A 10,692-nucleotide genomic window follows, 5' to 3' on the forward strand; every position below is an offset into this window, starting at 1 on the left:
TAAGTTATTTGTTCTTTAAACACATGTATTCAACGTGGCATCTGAATTTCTTCATGTGTGGTTCAGAGAGCTTGATGTGATCAGGGCTGGGTTAAGCAGAAAGCATTTGCCTGAAACAACTGCTGATAGGAAGGCACAAAAGTGGTGGCTGTAGGGTCTCCATTAGGCAACTTGTCCATGGATATGAAAAAGCACTTCCGAGGAAGCAGTCCCTCCCAATAGACTGTGAAGACCTTGTCTTCTTAAACCGGCTGCTATGAGCCCACAGTCATTCATTTAATTACATTTATGCATAACCTGGTGCATTCAGGCAATTTTGTTAGCTCTGGGGAAGCAAAACAAATGAACCAAGGTTGCTGGAGTCTAATGAGAGAGACACATAGGTAAACAGGCACTTTATAATAAACCTTCAAAAAAAGGTCAACAATGTTTCAAGCAAAATGCTGCAGAAGCAAGGAGAAAGGAGTGATTAATACAATTCATAATAGCAATAATGACTGACAGGGGAAAGGATGCCTACCAACGTCATATAAAAGTTGTCTGAAAGGTGACTGAGTAGGAAGCATCCTATTGAAGGGGTAAGCCACACAGGAAAGCTCTGGGATCCAAAGAGCTCTGCCTCCCAACCACTGGAACAGAGAGGCAGGGAATGGGTGCGCCATGCTGCAATCAGTGCTGGTCTGAGATCCCCTGGGATGAGCTTTAAGCAGAGGGGCGGGGAATCTAAGAGGTTAGTGAATAATGGCTTCCACAATGTGATGCGGTCTGAGGAGACTCACTGTGAGGATGCCAAGAGCTGTAAAACAGTTGGACAGTGATGATAAGATCACCTAGGAACCTGTGGTACCTAGTTCCTCTGAAGGTTCCTTTCCTCAAGAGTGGGGTAAACTAAGTCATACCTCCTATGTGGTAATCTACACTCAAAAGAAATAAAAGCTAGCAAAATTCATAAGTGATGTGAACCAGGAAATTTAGATCACTGAATTTTTAAACCAGGAATAATACCCACAAATTATCCAGGTTGGTTGCTTTTATTCCTGGGAGCTTTTGAGTAATCACGTTTTTGGGATTCACTGCAGGCATGATGAATGAGATTCCAGGCCCAAGGCCCAGGGAACCTGCATTCTGATGAATGCGCCAGTTTTGGAAAATGAATACGAAAGGCCAAACCATCAGACTTGTGTGTAAGAGGAGGGACCAGGTTTTCTTTGGAAGAATATCTCTGGTGCCTAGCACAAAACAGCATGGTGCCTGGCACAAGGCAAGTATTCAATGCTTGTCAGACTCCTAGTTATAAGCTCGTGACTCCAACGGATGCCTGCCTGGCACTCCTTTGGGACTTGGAGATTATTAAAATCGAGTTCTAAATTCCATTGCTGTCAGCACAGCTGAACTTTTTCCTTACCTATTCGGATCTAACAAAAATTGAAAATCATTTCTCAAAGAATTTTAATCTCTTAGATTTTCTGAAGTAGGAAAACAAGGTCTTATTGTTTTATCATGGATTGAAGGTTGATGCAGAAACCACTCACAAGTGTGTTAACAGCTTACAAAATACACTGCAAAATATATTGTTTTCTTTGTTCCACCATGATTCATAATATGCATAAATGTTACATTCTATATTATGTGATCCTAACAATAACGCAATTTTAGCAGAATATCACCGATACTACCCTGTGATGTCCTACACCAAGACAAGTGCTTGCTTCTGTCTCCTCTGGTCCGGGGCCTCCTTTTCACACCATCATCCTGTGTTGCATACCACCAGCCCTAAGCTCCTTTCGCCACTCTGTGAAGCACTCATTTCCTTTGCTGTCCTTTTCATGCTTTGTTACATGCATAAATAACGAAATTCTATTTTGCCAAAAGAAGCTGCGTCAAGCTTAAAGAGGTCTAAAACATCCTTTGCGATTCCAGAGAAAATGGGGGAAAAAAGTTTGTAGAGGGTCAAAGTAACACAATGCAATCAGTGTCATTTTGAAGATGAAAGGATCTATAAGCCAGCACTTATGAAGCCTCTACTATGTGTGAGAACAGGTAGGCAGTTTACATAATTATTGCAATCCTTGTAAGAATAGCTCTACAAGCATAAAGTGCTTTGCCTCATTTTCTACTTGAGGAAACAAAGACTCAAAGACATTTCAAAATTTGGCCAAATTGACAAAAATAGCAAGTGGCACAGCAGGAAGTGAAACCTGGGATGATCCCTCTCAAATACAGAGTTCTTTCACTTTTCAGTGTACATTCCTGGCACTCTTCTTGGAGTTGAGTCAGTGTGTTCAATCAAGTATGCAACTGCAAGGCCATTAGGTCACCCACTCCTCTTATCAGCCTAGGCAGCCTCAGCTGCAAAGATCCTACATCATCATAAAGTCAATGGATGGTGCGTGGTAAGTGTTTAAAAATGCTTTCATAGTGAATGAGAAAGCCACCTTTGCCATCTTTACCTCCTGCCTCTACAGGAATTACAGCATCTTCACGAGTGGCAGGCCATTCACGTAAAAACGTTTCAACAGAATTTTGTGCTTTTCTTCATTTACAGTTTCCCTGGCACCTACCTGGAAAAGACCATGTCCAATTTAAATCTCATTATTTTACTAAGTAAGTTCATATGCCCTAACGTGGCACCACCTGGCTGTGAGATTTACCAGTACTTCCTCTGTATAACACACTTGTTGGGACTCAGATACATTTTATCAAAGTATACAATTTATCTTAGAATATGGTCTTATGGTTTACAGTGAACAACTTTCACAATGAACAACTCAACTTTACAGTGAACAACTCAACCTGAAAAAAGGAGATGTTGGCAAGTAACAAATGGGAATCTGAAAAACAACCTTGCTACAGACTTCACAGATCCAATGACTAACAGAAATACTTATGACCACTCATGAGTTAACCATACATTTTATGATAACATACTTCATATTGACACATGTTCTCTGAAACCTAAAACAAGCAACAACCTTTACAAAGGTACAAATGTGAACAAATAAAAAGTGAAATGAAAATGCTCACTCTTGGAGCACTTAAAACTAAAAGCATCTCAAATCACACAACCACAAAAATATAAACAGACATAAGCTGCAAAGAACTGTTCCTCCAAGGCTTAGTTATAATAACAACATCAAAATAAGGCGAAGCTTTGGAATGTATGCTAGTGTCCTAATAAATGATGACCTTCTATTTATTTGGAATGGATTAAGGAAGTTTGCCAAGTATGTGAAAATTTGGTCTTTTGCACTGTCCTGCCATATTTTACCAAATCAAACTAAAAAAAAAACAACACATGGACACTGTTTTCACAAAAAGTAACTTGGATGACTTAAGTAAAAAGCACTTGGAAAATAAAAACAATCTCATCTCCAGAACTGTTGGTGATTTCTTCCAAAAAAGATTCTCCATGGAATCCATTTATGAAATATTCAGTTTCCAACATCATGTCAACTTGGCAAGGCAGGAAATTTTGGGCCTTGAACTCAACTCTTTTGAAAAGGATGCATGTGTCGAAATGGGGTAAGCCACAGAGGGAAATAACTCATCAATAAATGGTAGAAGAAATGTTTCAGGAAGCACCACACACTTTACTGATTTGGGGCTATGCCATCCCCATGAGGGAAAACTTTAGAACAGGAAACTCTGGCTTGACTAGCATCTTAATTAGACAACTCTGACCACATGTTGTCACTCAGTGATAAACGTTATCAATTTGAATAATTCCTATTTATGAGAATTGTTGTATCATATTGTTTTTGAGGCATTTTCACACGCATTAATCATACACAACTCCTCAACACTTCTGTTAAACTCTACAGGAAGGAAATTAAGTGTCCAAGATATTAAGTAATTCTTATAAGGTCAACATAAAAAAGAGTGTCCTGACATGAGAATTCAGGTTTTCACTTGTTCCTCCAAGAAAATTCCCTCTATCTGTCACAGCTTAAGTATCACATGCCCACATCATAAACTACAACTATTCAAAAGAAGTACACTAATAATCCCATATTACATTAGAGATATTGAAATAGTTATTTCAAGCCTAGGTATTTATAGATTTTTTTTTTTTACTATTCCTATAAAAATCTTACTTCATCATTTTGAGTTGGTGAAGAATAAAATTTCCACGTTGCATCTGGAGCATTCGTCAAGTGTGTAAGAAAGTGTAAAATAAAGGTCCACCACTAGCTCCACAAGGTGTAGGAATCTTGACCTTCATCTCATTCTAATTACCCGATGGGAAACTAGATGGACAATGCACACAGGGAGATATGAGCAATAAATGAAACCCAGTATGTGAGAATTGAAAAATTCAGGGCCACAGGAAACAAGAACACACAGGAACATAGTTTAAAATTGATTTTAAAAGGAACTCCCTGGGAACCCATTGTTGTGGCATAGAGGGTAAAGCGGAGATACCTTTGATGATGGCATCCCAAAAACCAGTTCATGTCTTGGCTACTTCACTTTCTATCCAGCTCACTGCTAATGGCCTGGGAAAACCAGTCAAAAATGGATCCAACGTTCACATCTCTGCAACTCACATGGGACACACAGATGGAGTTCCTGGCTAGGGCTTCGCCCAGCCTTGGCTCTTGTGGCCATCTGGGGAATGAAGAGGCAGACAGAAGATATCTCTCTCACTCTTTCTTCCTCCTTCTATGTAATCTTTCAAATAAACAAATAAATAAAATGTTAAGGCAAAAAGAAAAAGAGCTCCCTGGAAGTTCTACGGCCAACATTTATCATAACTGTTCACTGAAACCTCTCGTGTTCTCTTTAATCTCCTGAATCCTTTCCTTCCTCTAAACACTGAAATCTAATTTTAAGAGCAACTCGAGAAAAGAAAACTATTCCTAAGGCCGTTCTGACACTAGATTCTTAGAAAAACAGCACCCATGGGCAGCTGAGGCTGAGTGACACCAGCATGTGGACCTATTTTAGTCCTGATACATGTCTCATGCTTTCCATTTAGTCAAATGACCTCTGTCGAGGGTAATGGACAGTATCTTCTTCAGCTGGTTTAGGGAGCCACAGTTCTCTCACTCCCTGAAGTAGGTAGTGAAGCAGCGCTTTGAGTCTCAACAGCATTTAAGAATTCTGAGACCTGACATTTTTTCCATGGCTTTAGGTCCAAACACCCTCTGGTTCTTCAAAGGTTCGGAGGGCAGGTTCTTTTATCTGTGTTTTGAACCATCTAATCAAGGGAACTAAAATATAACAGATCTGTGAACTGAGAACAGAAGACCTTTCCCCAAGTTCCTTGCACAATTCCTTAAATGCACCTTGGGAAGAAAATGAGAAAGCAGCAGGACCTTGTTCTAATAAGTTAGTAGCCCCAGTAACTTATTTTGTGAATTATTCCAGAAAAACAGGCAAGGTCTTTAGTCACTAAACTTCCCAAAATGTACACCATTATTATGTATTAGCAAAATAACTGACCTGTGCTTCAGAACCATGAATGTGGCCTTTTGACTCCCCAAATTATGGCCAGGATATTTTCTCTGACCTTCCCTTATTATTACACATCAGTTACAAGGACACTGCTTTGTTCAGACGACTAAGGATACAAGGCTATGCTCGCTTTTACAAAAACATATCCTACAATAAATTAAGTTAGAGATGGTATTTGAAAAAATAAATAAATAACGGAGTTCCAACTCACTGCAAATGGTATAGGAGGCCAGTGAGTGGGAAGCCTGCAAGAGAAGGGCTTCTTTTAGAAAGATGTTTTACAGGACTTTTTCTGCATCATTAACTCTTCTGGAATCCTGAACATAACATGAATTTCCCTTAAAAAAAAAAAGTAGCTACTGTTTAATTTTGAATCACTTCAAAGAGCCATAGTAGAAGGAATCAAAGAGAACCCAAAAGACCCATAGATGTGAAACTCGCCAAGGAAAAAAAAAAAAAAAATGAAGGCTCTAACAGATTTTAACCATATACTCAAAATACCACTGATTACTTTGCTAATACAGTGTTTTACTGTTTCATGGGGCTGAAATAAGTCTCTGTATTCATCAGAACACAGGATATTTTTATTACAATATTTGTGTTGTAGCCCTTGAAAAAGGAACATACTTAAAACCTTGAAAAGAATCTCTGTTTTAACATGGCTATTGGAGTGTGTGTGTGTGTTTTTACCATAAACAGATTCTTAATGGGAGGTCACTTATTACTGAAAGCAGTAAAAAAAAAAAAAAAAAAAAAAAAAGGATACAGATAATTCTCTCCCACACATGTAATTTCACAGAAAGCAAACAAATTGCCTAGGGTACTATATTGGTTATTTATCATTAATAGCAATAACAATAAGTCTTAAAAATATCTTTGGAAGGCAAACCACACAGGGAAAAAGAATGAGAACCATTTAAACACTCCATATTTTCAAATACCACTATTCCAAAAACCATCTGCAAAATGTCAGATAATGGTATCCACCCACCTAAGAAATTCAGTTAAGTTTGTCATCAATTAGCCTTTAGGATAATCAACTAAAATTAAATTTTCTATTTGAACACATTTGGAGGACCAAAAAAAAAAAAAACCTCAGATTTTTAAAGTCTCCTTAAAAGCACCATCTGTTTATAAATATCCTTCTCACACTCCACCTCGCCCTTGATCCGCACTGGTGGTTCACAGGAGAGGCACAGCTAAATTTAAAGACACATGCACACTACCAGGATAGAGTCTACTTACCCCACGTACGCTCTGAGCTAGTCTCAGGTTTCCCTTGTTACGTGAGCACTTAGGGACTATAACTTCTCCCTGTGTTCAGCAGCATGGTAGGATCTGGAAAAAGAGTCTACTCAATTGTACAGTTGTTTAACTGGCAGCAGACAGCACTGGCGTTCTATGTATGCTGAACATAGTGTGAGTACCGTACAGAATACCCTTTTAGCAGTCTGTTAGCCCAAAACACTTTTATTGCTGTCATCAAATATTCATTGTCCATTCTAAACTCAGCATTAGAAAACTCAAATTATTAAAAAAAAAAAAGAAAATATTCTGAAAGAATTATGGGGCCGGTGGGGTTTTTTCCCCACAGACACTATCTGCATTCTCTTGATGAGAAGAAAAACAAGGAGCGTTCACTTTTCACAGATAGAGGTCACTAATGGACTGAATTTGCATCACTGTGGCAGAAACCACAAAGTTATTCAAGTAACCTAGTGAAAAATGAACTTGAATTGAAATTAAAGATATCCAAAGATGACTGTCCAGAAGAGCTGTTCTGCACAGACATCTACTCTTTCACCTTGACCTTTTAGGATTCAACACAGCACAGCCTAAATCCTCCCCAGCACCCTTGCTGCTTTTCAGCTTGACGTTAGCAGAAGCAGCAGATCTCCCTCGTGAAGAGCTAAGCTGAAGAGTCAAACTAGATCAGCTGTTCACCTTGAGTCTCTGCGGAGTAGGGCTTCTAGTCCTGTACATGGTTCAGCCTTTCCTGAATCCACAGCTTCAAACTGGGAAAATAGAAGCTTGCTTTAAGGAGCTACGTCTAAATCCTAAAACAAACTCTCCAGCAGGCCAGAATATATGAAAGGAAGGGGCATCAGAGAAGGTTCAAATCAACTCTTCCTATCAAAGTCAAAGTCTGGTAAGATCACACCACCTGAAACCCAGCACACAGGAAAACCCAAGGCGACCTTGACTATTCCAGAGCAGCCCACCACGTGTTATTTGAAAATCTACTTTTTCTCTGTTAGGAGCATCCTCTGGAATTTCCAAGCCTGCAAGGGAAAGTGTTAGGACACAGGCTTGGGGCAAAAAAAAGGGGAAAAAAAGCCATTCCTTCCATGCTAGGTTTGTCAAAGGCTCTTCTATAGCATAGATATTACAAGTCTACAATTTCTAGTACCTACAGCCAGAGACCTGGATTCCTGTTTGAAATTTCATCTCATGACCTCCCCAGTCACAGGTATTTGCAACTGCACAGGACAGCATGATGTTGCACTGCCCTTTGCGATTATTAACAGCCTTAAACAGTTTAATTCTATCCTGTTTCAGGCTTTGGTGGAAGAGAGGAAATGAAGAAGTTGCATTTTCAGAAGCAATCACCTTGTAGGGATGGAAACCAACTTTTCAGGGGACGTGTAACCGTCAGAGATTGATTCTAACATGGTGTCTCGTCGATCCTGTGTATCTGCTGCACCCTGCCTCAGCGACTGAAACAATTTAATAATGGAGTCAGAGGACTTCAGACACCTCAAATTTCACATTCACACTGCAACAACCAAATATATCCTTGGACAAATACCAACCTGCATTCTATTTACCTCAAAATGTTTTGGGGATTCTTTCATTGAAGATTTAATAAGATCATACCAGTTAAACCCACACACAATATCGGCCCGATACGCAGGCTCGCCTTCACATTAGCTTTTGGCTGAGGGAAGTTAGACATAATAAATTCGGCAATACGCCTGTGAGCGAGTGGACATGCTCCAAAGCTCCCTGAAACCCTGTGTGATTAAAGAGCCTCCCAGCTGAGTAGGAAGCAAGAGCTCCGTTTAGAAGAGGCTTTGCATAGCAAATGCAGCCCGTGAAGGACTCAGCACCTTGCACCCCCCACCAGCATTGACACGGATGTGTGCTTTGCACTTTCTTGATGAGCTTTCTGTAAGCTGTGCAAGAGATTCCCTCCACTAGAATTCATTTTTAAAAAGCTCAGAGGGGTCTGTTTTCCGTTCATAAGGGAAGGTGCGATGGCTTTCCAGGTGAACAAATAACGATCATCATGATAAAGATGATAGCAGCAAAACTCCACGCGGGGATACGGGGAGCTGTGGAGGGGTTGGGGCATCCGGGGATGTAACCTTGTTGCCACCAGGGTGAGCAGCAGACAATTTTCTCAATCTAAGTAAGGCTGCTCTTTGGAGAATTGCTGTCTTCCCCGCTCCCTTCCCACCCCATCACCACCCTCGGCACAGGCAAGGGTCACTCACTACCTAGGCACTCTAGTAGGTGCCTCAGGCCACCTAGAAAAGCTGGCCTGTATGCAACCCCGTGGTTCCCTACACACACACATACACACACACACAGCGAATTCACCTCGCCCACAAATAACACCTCTCATCTCACCTCTCAATGAAAACGTGACTTCTAAAGTTCCTATTTTATGAGGCCAGGGTGTGAATGGTGGGAGGGAGAGAGGAAGAGAGGACTCCAGGGATGTCCAAAGAGCGAAGGGTATTTTTTCCCTTAGCTTGCAATTTTGACAACACCCCCCCCCCCCCCAGGCCCACCCCCAAATATGCCGTCCTGTAACTGACCGGGAGCTGGAGAATGAGAAGAGGGCCAAATTAAAATATTAAAGATGTTAAACAGTGGTGAGACAGTCTGGGGGAGGGGTTGGGGGGGCATGTGGTGAGAGAGGTCCCTCCACCAGTTCTCTAGGTGAACAGTGAAAGGCCCAGAATTCGCATTCCACATTTCAGAAGAGCCGCACAGCACGAGGCGCCAGCTGAAGCTCAGGGTTCTCATGCACTCCTGGAGGGACTCGCCTGCCCACGCAGCGGCCCGAGACGGGCAGCGACGCGCCACAGGCCCCTCTAACGTGGCTGTGGCTCTGCCAGTGCTCGGCGACCAGCCCCGGGATCTTGAACTTCGCCTCCCTGGCACTTTCAGTCAGACCAGGTGCCAAGAAAGGCTGAGAGACGGAGGAAGAGCCCAGTGGAGGGGCAAGGTATGGGAGTGGGGGGGGCGTTACCTGCGAAGGTTCTCGAGGTCTCCTTCCAGCCCTGGTGGTAATCCCGCTCAGCGCCGCGCCCTCCCCCAGATCCAAACTTTTGCCGGGTCCTCCCAGTGGCGGCGGAGACAACGGCGGCAGCGGTGGTGGCTGCTGGAGCTGAGCCCTGTCGCCCGCAGCGTCGGGGTGCAGGGGTGCGGAGGCCGGAGCCTCGGAGCGGCGCGCGATTCCTCGCAGTCTGCCGGCGCCGGGGCGCCCCACTCGCCTCGCGCGCTCTCGCCTACGTCCCCTACGGAGCCGCGGCATCCTCTTCCCCCGTCCTCCGCCACCTCCGTCTCCAGGGTTCGGGCATGCCACTTTCTCTCGGCTCCGGCAGCCGCGATTCCCGCCTCCTTCCCCTCCTCTGCCTCCCCCTCTCTGACTCCGAAGAGCCCAAGGACCCCGAAAGAAGTCTGGGAAGCGGGGCTAGCGGCGCCGGGGCTCCTTGGGGACGGAGGACCTCGGACGCGTGTGTGCGGACCGCGCCGAGCCTGAGCCTGGCGTGCGGCGCTGCGCCGGACTGCGCGGGGGCGGGCGCGGGGCTCGCTCCAAGTGCAGCGCCCTCCCTGCGCCGGTCGGGAGGCGGCTCCGACCACACTGCTGCCTCCAGCGACGCGGTCCGGCTAAAGTAGGCGCCGCGGCCCCAGCCCCTCCTGACACCCCCGGGAGATGTTTACAGTAATGAATTCGCGGGCTGGCCTCCGCCGCTCCCGCTCCCGCGCCCCTCCTCTCCCTCCTCTCCCTCCTTCCCTCCTTCCCTCGCGCTCTGGCGCGCTCCCCTTCTCGAGCCCTCTCTTTCCCTCTCCCTCCCTCCCTCGCTTTATCCCTCCCTCCCGCAGTCCCTCCCACTTCTCTGGTTTAAAGAATGCTTGGGAGGAGCGGCTGCAACCTAAAGCTTTCTAAGAGGCAAAGTCAGTCTCGGTTTTTAACCCTGTCCGCCCTGAGCCGAGTTGCAG

At 43.9% G+C, this 10,692-nt stretch overlaps 1 protein-coding gene across 1 annotated transcript in view; it reads right to left on the reverse strand.

The window, feature by feature from the left end:
• FLRT2 (fibronectin leucine rich transmembrane protein 2) overlaps window positions 1–10,087 on the reverse strand; it is an 88,346-nt gene extending 78,259 nt beyond the window's left edge. Inside the window, exon 1 of the mRNA XM_004584352.4 lies at window positions 9,719–10,087. The gene's annotated coding sequence lies outside the window, so the exon portion shown is untranslated. The remainder of the gene's footprint in view (window positions 1–9,718) is intronic.
• Between the last annotated feature and the right edge of the window lie 605 nt (window positions 10,088–10,692).

The sequence above is a fragment of the Ochotona princeps genome, chromosome 26 (genome assembly GCF_030435755.1).
Source record: "Ochotona princeps isolate mOchPri1 chromosome 26, mOchPri1.hap1, whole genome shotgun sequence".
Taxonomy (NCBI): domain Eukaryota; kingdom Metazoa; phylum Chordata; class Mammalia; order Lagomorpha; family Ochotonidae; genus Ochotona; species Ochotona princeps.